The sequence below is a fragment of the Halictus rubicundus genome, unplaced genomic scaffold, assembly GCF_050948215.1.
Source record: "Halictus rubicundus isolate RS-2024b unplaced genomic scaffold, iyHalRubi1_principal scaffold0022, whole genome shotgun sequence".
In the NCBI taxonomy this organism is placed as follows: Eukaryota; Metazoa; Arthropoda; class Insecta; order Hymenoptera; family Halictidae; genus Halictus; species Halictus rubicundus.
This window is the reverse complement of record NW_027488563.1, coordinates 2250808-2258324: the sequence shown is the minus strand read 5'-3', so window position 1 is coordinate 2258324 and position 7517 is coordinate 2250808.

The window sequence follows — 7517 nt, the reverse complement described above, 5'->3', positions numbered from 1 at the left end:
TTTATACCTGAATTAAATTATATAGCCATTTTAAGAAATAATTTTTTTTATTATCTCATTTAAGGAAGATAATAAACAATAACAGTTTTTTGTACTGCTATTGCCATATTTACCTGTTGCTATTTATACATATCTATCGTCGAAAGCTTGTGGAACCTGAAACTGATTCTAAACATTCCTAACGAACTGTTTAGATCATAGAGTATATGTACCTTGTATAACATTGTTTGCCACGACATTCAGAAAAGGTTTATATCTCGTATGAGGCAGTCAGTTGCTATTGGCATTCAGTTGAAAGAACATCATTAATAGAGGCTCGTTCATTTTTTTTTAACTTTTTTGAAGACATTTTTTCTATTACTTAAACCTTATATTCTATTTTTTTCGTTTTGTTGCATTTATATCTCTGTGTGTGGTATATACTTATTCTACGTATAATTAAGTTATATTTAGTGCATTTAATTAAGTGCTTTTAATATATGTTCGGTCTCAAGTAGACCAAATGTGAGATAAAAACACGGTCGGCTGCAATAGCCGAGACACTCGACGCGATGCGACTGTGCCAAAATTATTGAGTGTCATCGGACACCACTTCGAGACCTCCGTGAGCGAGACCATTGACAGGCCAATATACAAACATTTAGTTTTCCAGGTCGTTTTTCCCATATCCTTCGCACCCAATTCATTGTATAATCTAAACACAGTTTCATCAAAACGCATCCTTATTCCGACGCGACCAAACTGCACCACCCACTCACCAATTAGAAATCTTTTAATCACCCCGTACATTTTTAAAAACAGCCAATAGAAAAAGAGCAGAACTAACATTATACACGTGTTACGCATGGAGACGTTTCTCCACATTCATTTCGATTAGAAGTTCTAATCTCTTTTCTGAGAACGAAAAGCGTCCCAACAGGCCCCTTGTTTAATGATTGTACTCCGGCTGGACGCAGCTGGCACGAAGCATGATTCAGTAACAGCACCGTACGATTTCTTAATATAGAAATCTTCAAAACATCCCCTTCTGGAATGTTTTGTCAAGATAGTCTTTGATAGGAAACATCCTGGCTAACCCTTCGTTTTACCCCTTTAAACAAAAGATCCAGCTACAAACCTTAAACTCACTCGAAACGACAAATACGAGTATGCGACCGTAGAATAAAACAGACACATTTCCCTCTCATTTTTTAGGGTATATAAACCCATTCATTTTCATCCTCTTCGGTTCAGTTGAGATTGAGAAGTGGTTCGGTCGCGGTATAGTAATCATGCAGTCACGTCGCGTTACACGCGTAAGAGTCAGTTCTAGTGTGATCGGGTAAAAGTCCCTTTCGAATCAAACGTAACCTTATAGAATCCGTTAGTTCGTGTATATTCTATTTGGCTTTCAACAATCGCTCTCCGACCCCGCATTGCCAGTGCGTCAACACCGTGCATCACTAGGTAACAATTTCTCTAATTGTACACTTATCACATTCTCTCGCGACACAGACAATTACACTTGTTTAAAACCATGTCTGCGTAAGCAGAATAACGTTGAAATCGCTATTAATAGCTCGCCGGTTGCTCGAGACGGTATTGTCTCCAACCGTGCCGAGATTCAGTCACTCGTGACTGTTGACAGGTTTTTGTTCATGACCCCGCGTCTTTGGCTAAGTGTCGTCGCAGCTTCTGATTGGCGACATCGAATTTGTAACCGATCTCTGCCGAATAGCTGCCGTTTCTCGCGCCGGATTAAGATCAGTGAGAGTCAAATCGCCGTTTCGAAAGGTCCTGTGTTAGAAAGAGAGCTCGTCAGGCTCTTGTAATAAAACACAGTTATCCGCACACTAGAACAATATAAATTAATCACCCAACCACAGTACCGCGAGCCAGTCCAGATATCCTGTCGTTAACAAAATTTTTGGTCCTTCGAGCCGGATAATCGCTGCCACTGTGTCGAATTCAATCGAACTGTGTAAGTGTTGATCGGTAATTCTAAAGACTGAGTGAATCCATCGCCTTCTCCTAATAAAGGCGCACGGCTTGACCCTCGCTCGTTTTTTCTGCTTGAACTCGTCCATATAACTCGTTCGTTACCAGCAAAATGAACGACAGTGAAAGCTTGCTAATTCAGCAAGATACTGCGATTGCCGCAATCAAGCGCGTAATCGTGAACTTCAAAAAGATGGCAAAACCTCAAATCACGCTGGCCAAAGTGAAAAGTCGCCTGGAGCAACTGGAAAAACTGTGGACCGAGTGTCGCCAAACCCACCAGAGGCTGCTTCTGGTTACAAAAGCGGAGGACCAGAAGATTATACCCTACTTCAAGGACAACGTTTTTCTCGACGCGGAGACCGCTTATCTCGACGGTTCTGACACCCTCTGCGAGGCCCTCGTCAAGCTGGACATCGCCGGTGTAAACTCGAAGATAAGTTTGAATACTAATTCTTCCGCTGCTGCCGGGTTTGTACCTGTGCAATTACCGCGTCTCTCCCTGCCGAAGTTTTCTGGTGACTTTAATCAATGGGGAAATGTCCGTGGTCTATTTGAATCTAGCGTCAACTCGAACCCGTCCCTCTCAAATACTCAAAAGTTATATTACCTTAAGATCCATGTAACCGGTGACACGGCGCTTTTAATTGACAATATCAGCATGTCCGACGAAAACTACGAAGCTGCCTGGAAAATACTCGTAGACGAATACAATGATGAATCTGCGCTCATAAATTCACACATACACAAATTCGTTAGCGTGCCGCCTATGAAAACCGAATCTGCGTCGAAACTCAAACACTTGCGAGATACCGTGGTGTCCGCGTTGAGAAATCTTAATCGCAATGTCGATTTTTGGGACGATTTGTTAGTTTACTTGATCGCACAAAAATTTGCGAAACGCACTCGCGACGAGTGGCTCTTAGCACGCGGTTGTTCTATAACCTACCCCACGTACCGAGAAATTAACGAGTTCATGACTCTTCGCATCCGCGGTCTTACCGATACGATCGCCACGAGCGACGGTGTCTCTGGCAAAACCAAAGTTGTGTCCGACGTTCCGCGAAACCGCTCGAGCGTCCACAATGTTTCGATAATTAAATGTATCGAGTGCTCCGGTAATCATCCTCTATTTAAATGTGACCGATTGAAATCCAAATCAATTGATCAACGAGTATCATTTGTGAAACAAAATAGAATTTGCTTTAATTGTTTGCGTTCAGGTCACAGCACTCTCAACTGTAAACATACCGGTAGATGCTTTCTGTGCCAGCGAACTCACCATTCGCTCCTACATCGCGCCGCCGGTTCTCCAAGCAAGGCGACTAACGCTATTAACGAGACACCAGTTAAAAATCACGTTGATAAAGTAAGCTCGTCGGACGATTCCTGTACTGCGTCGCAAGTATTAGTGCAGACGGCCCTTCCCGCGGACCCACTCGTATCAAATACGTTGCTCGCTACTGCTTGGGTCGTACTCCGCACTGCTGAAGGACGTGCCTTCCGACTTCGCGCTTTACTAGATCAAGGAGCTTGCAACGAGACGCATGTGTCTCGTTGCGAGTCGAGTTGTACCTTAACCCGCGCCAATCACCGGCGCGGGCCAGCCGCGCGCCAATCCGCGAATCCAGCCCGGGCGCGGACCAATCGGCGTGTGCCGAAGATTCGCGAACGAGCACACGAGGTCCGCGTTCGGGCTATGAAGATCGCGACGAAACCATCCGAGAGCGGAGTTGGTCTGGAGCAGCTCTCGGGCGAACACCCGAGCCCAGATCCTCTCGCAGCCGCGCTGAATCGTGCTAGCCTCGGTATACTGTCGGGCGAACACGCCGAAGCGCTGGGATCGGCCGAAGCGTACGTGGGTTTACGTCCCATACGTCGAGACCGAGACCGCGATCAGGTTCTGGGAGGCAGTCGATCAACGGCCTGCTCTTTTCAGAGCACCGTAGCTTCGACACTCCGGACCGTCATCCCCACCACTCGGACCCGTTCCCGCGTCCCGCGCTCCCCTCCGGGATTCCGCGTCGCGCTTCAGACGTTCAGTCTCCGATCGACCGCAGCAGCGTGTGGAGCTCGCCTCTCGGTATACTACCGGAGACGAGCGACCTCGCCGGTTTCGAGTCGTAGGCATTAGGTTTACGTCTGTGCCTACGTGCTCGAGCCGCGGTTGCACGGGGACGGCGGACTCTCCTCTCCGCGCCCCGCGCGCCCAGCCGACGGAGGAAACCCACGTCAATTCACTACGACTCGCTGGGTCGCGGCCGTAACAACACCTCGCCGAGACGATCGCGCAGCGAGAGTCGGGAGAGTTCGGGACCGCGCCGAGAGCGCCCGAACAGAGCACCACGCCAGCGAGCACGGCTCGCCCCGCGCTTCACGCGTACCGCGCCGAGTACCGTACCGAGGAAAACTCCGGTTCCTCACCGCGACACTCCGGACCACCGCGAACCGTACCGAGACCGGAGATACCGACGCTCCGCGAGTAAATTAGGTTAAGTTCACGTAACAAAGGATAATTGCGTTCGTTCGATTCGCGTCCGGGGATACCGATGCCCCGCGTATCAATTAGGCTAAGTTCGCGTCGTTAGGGAATAGTTACATTAATTTTAGTTGTTCATTACCGGGCGTCCACGCTCACGATTCTGTTTTCTTTTGTTCTTATATCACCAGGCCGGTGGAGAGACAGGCTCCCACCGTGGACCCGTCGCCGGACCGTCCGGGAACCCAGGCGACCGAATTAAATAAATAAAACACTTTAGTTTCTTTCACTCTAAATTAGCGTTTCTTATTTAGTTACCTTATCATCCCTCCCCAAACAACCCTGGCCGCTGAGCCAATCCGGGGAGGGCTCGCACGCCTCGCAGCGCTTCCCGCACGAGGCGTGTACCGTTACAAGCTTCCTGCAGTTTTATAACCGAATCGGTGTGCCAGTTAATGCGGACGAAAAGATATCGGACGAGACTACAAATTCAATGTTTCGGTGATCAGTATAACGGAGTGGCTAAATCTCGCGTATCCGTGAAATTAGAATCCTGCCACGACTCTAAAGTATCGTTCCCGCTGTCAGCCTTTGTTTATCAGCGTATCATTGCTTATGCTGGCTCTAGATCCCGTGTGAATTTGCAGTCTTGGCTACATTTACGCAATCTCCAGCTAGCTGATCCAGACCCTTCCAGTTGCCATCCAATTCATGTTTTAGTCGGTGCTGATTTATACGGCGCTCTTTTGCTGAACGATCTCCGTCAAGGTCCTCTCGGTACTCCCACTGCCCAGCACACCTCCCTGGGATGGATCCTTTCCGGTCCCATCAAAAATCAAGATTCCCGTCAGGAATCCACCTCTGTTGTAAATTTCGTATCTGCTGGCGAGTTTAACGATTCTCGTCAGGAATCTACTGGTCTCATAAACGCTGTGTCGGCTGCCGAACACGAAGATTCTCGTCAGGAATCTATTTCCATTGTTGATTGTTTATCCTTTGAAGATTTAGACAAGACGTTACGTCGTTTCTGGGAAATTGAAGAAGTTCCCTCCAAGCTTCCTCCTTCCGAAGAAGACGAACAGTGCGATCGCTTTTTTCGTGACACCCATCGCCGCTCCTCTCAAGGACGATACATAATACGACTCCCGTTCAAGAGTCAACCTCCATTCGATCTGGACGGATCACACTCAATCGCATCTCGTTTTTACTCGAAACTGGAGCAACGACTGCTCAAACAACCGATCCTCGAATCGGAGTATCATAATTTCTTATCGGAGTATCTCTCCATGGGTCACATGGAACGAGTAGCGGAAGAGCAAGTCTCTAACTCTTCTGCGATATATATTCCTCATCATCCTGTCGTGCGGCCTTCTAGCAGTACGACCAAACTCAGAGTCGTATTCAATGCTTCCGCCAAAACCAACTCTGGAAAATCTCTAAACGACTACCTTATGGTCGGTCCGAAGCTACAGCGCGATTTAGCTGCTATCATTCTACGCTGGCGGCTATATCGTTACGTATACACTGCTGACATCGCCAAGATGTTCAGACAAATTCTAATCCACCCCCCTGATTCCGATTATCAAAGAATTTTATGGCGACCGAACAGCCTGGTGCCGGTTTGTTCATTTCGATTGCTTACCGTAACCTACGGTCTCGCACCTGCGCCATACCTCGCCCTTAAGGTACTCGATCAATTAGCTCATGACGAAGAAAACCACTTTCCCGCTGCCATGCCTGTTCTGCAAGATTCGATTTATGTAGATGACGCTATTTTCGGCGCGGACGATACTCATACTCTCCTCGAGATTCGTCGGCAGCTTGTCGCGCTCCTGCATCGCGGGGGTTTTCACCTTCGAAAATGGGCTGCTAACGCGGCCGAAATACTTGAAGACGTTCCTTCTTCATCCGATCGTATTTTCAGCGAAGATGAATCCTTAAAGGTCCTTGGTATTGTATGGACTCCTTTCGAAGACGTTTTCCGTTTTCGGGTAGACTGTTGCCTGCCGGAAAAGTGTACAAAACGAAGTATTCTATCGATCGTTTCAAAAATATTCGATCCATTAGGATGGGCATCTCCCGTGATTATTGTCGCAAAGATAATGCTTCAAGAGCTTTGGCTCTTAAAGAAAGATTGGAATGAAGATACCCCCCTGAATTTCGTAAAAAATGGACTGCGTATTGCAAAATTCTGTCTCAATTGAACTCCGTCAAGATTCCTCGCTGGACCGGAGTGCAAAGTGACAGTATCGCGATCGAATTACACGGCTTTGCTGATGCGTCACATCGTGCCTACGCCGCCGTCGTTTATTTGAGAGTTCTTCATTCCCTTTCTGACATACAAGTTACCTTGTTGACAGCTAAAAGTAAAGTAGCCCCGCTCAAAACTATCAGCATTCCTCGCTTGGAGCTAAATGCTGCCGTACTAGTAACCCGACTGCTGGAGTGGACCTCGTCATCCTTAAAACTTCCGCCTTCTCGCATTTACGGATGGACCGATTCCAGCGTTGTCTTAGCGTGGCTTAGACAACATCCGTCTACTTGGATTACATACGTCGCGAATCGCGTATCCGAGATCCAGTCTCGGCTCTCCCAGGTAAAGTGGCAACATGTACGATCTCAAGAGAACCCAGCTGATTGCGCCTCGCGAGGCATCCTCGTCTCCGAATTCGCTACTCATAAGCTGTGGTGGTCTGGACCGGATTGGTTATCTCGTCCATCAGTTTTCTGGCCAGATCACTTCCGTTCAAATAGCGAAGAGCAAGACTCACGAGAGACCGCCTCATCTGAATCTCGTAAAACTCAGGTTCACCTACTGTCGACAGACCCCGAATGGGAATTTCTATATCAATACTCAAGCTGGACTCGACTTTGTCGCGTCACTGCTTATATGCTCCGCTTCGTCCAGAATGCTCGTAGAAAACTACGTGTGTCATCTACTCGCTCGCCGTACCATTCACTATCTTTATCTGCTGTCGAGATACGAAAAGCTTCTCTGTGTTGGGTTTCCTACGTTCAAAGGAAACATTTTCATGCCGAAATCAAGTTTTTAGAGGGTCAT